The 1,011-nt window shown below is 39.7% G+C and overlaps 1 protein-coding gene across 4 annotated transcripts in view; it reads right to left on the bottom strand.

The window, feature by feature from the left end:
• The window catches only part of LOC107696860 (gastrula zinc finger protein XlCGF57.1-like), a 33,035-nt gene that overhangs the window by 3,260 nt on the left and 28,764 nt on the right, over positions 1 to 1,011 (bottom strand). The window lies entirely within an intron of this gene.

Genomic DNA, 1,011 nt, shown 5'->3' with positions numbered 1-1,011 from the left:
TGTTCGTTGTAATTTTTGAAAAGTGATTTCTGTTAAATAAAATACCTCCTTTTGAATTGGACTTTGAGCTTTGTAACTTTGCATATCTTTTTTATGCTCAAACAGCAACACTACAGACTAACTAAAATTGAAAAAGTGAAAAAGCCTAATAGGACCCCTTTAAAAAAACACAGTCTGACCCAGAATAACTGGTTAGACATAGAACAAGGGTGTCAAGCTCCTGAAGGGTTTACCTGCTCCAACACACTTACCTTTAGCTAATCTCCGCAGGGCTGTAGCCCTCCAGGAACAGAGTTTGACATCCCTGGTATAGACAGATCAAATTGGCCATTTATGTAAAAAAATATTTAAAAAATTGCCATCTATATTCAGTTTTGCAGAGAAACAGCAGTCCCAGAATTTCGGTCAGAATTTAAGCCCATCAAACTGTGTCGCATTTGAAAATTACTTTGTGCATATGTGGAAAGAAAAAACAAAGCTTGAGCGCACAGGTGCGAGTAACCCAATCAGGCCTGGTTCTACTGGGTACTAGAGGGTATTAGCCTCCTTAGCGGTATTATTCCTTAGCGGAATCTAATAACAGCACATTGCTAAAAAAGATTTTGTAAACATGCCAGTGCATGTTTGTGTTTACGTTCCAGAGAGTGTCAAATCTCTGGTTTATATTATAAATGTATATATATATATATATATATATATACCCTTGAACGAGTTGTTTTCAACCAGGTATCATTGTTTCTTTCACAGGACAACAAACTGGACGCTAACTAGTCAGGTTTCAGGAGTGGCCATTCAACTGAGACTGCGTTACTGTCAGTCACTGAAGCCGTGTGGATTGTAAAAGCCGATTCCAAATCATCAGTTCTTATTCTGCTGGATCCATCTGCTGCTTTTGACACTGTCAATCATCAGATCCTCCTGTCTGCCCTCTCTTCACTGGGCATCACAGGGATTCCTCTTCGCTGGTTTGAATCCTATCTCACTGGTAGGTCTTTCAGGGTGGCTTGGGGA

This window comes from Sinocyclocheilus anshuiensis, unplaced genomic scaffold (assembly GCF_001515605.1).
Source record: "Sinocyclocheilus anshuiensis isolate Anshui unplaced genomic scaffold, SAMN03320099.WGS_v1.1 scaffold1416, whole genome shotgun sequence".
In the NCBI taxonomy this organism is placed as follows: domain Eukaryota; kingdom Metazoa; phylum Chordata; class Actinopteri; order Cypriniformes; family Cyprinidae; genus Sinocyclocheilus; species Sinocyclocheilus anshuiensis.
Note: the sequence above shows the minus strand (reverse complement) of the source record. Positions and strands in the feature narration are given on the sequence as shown.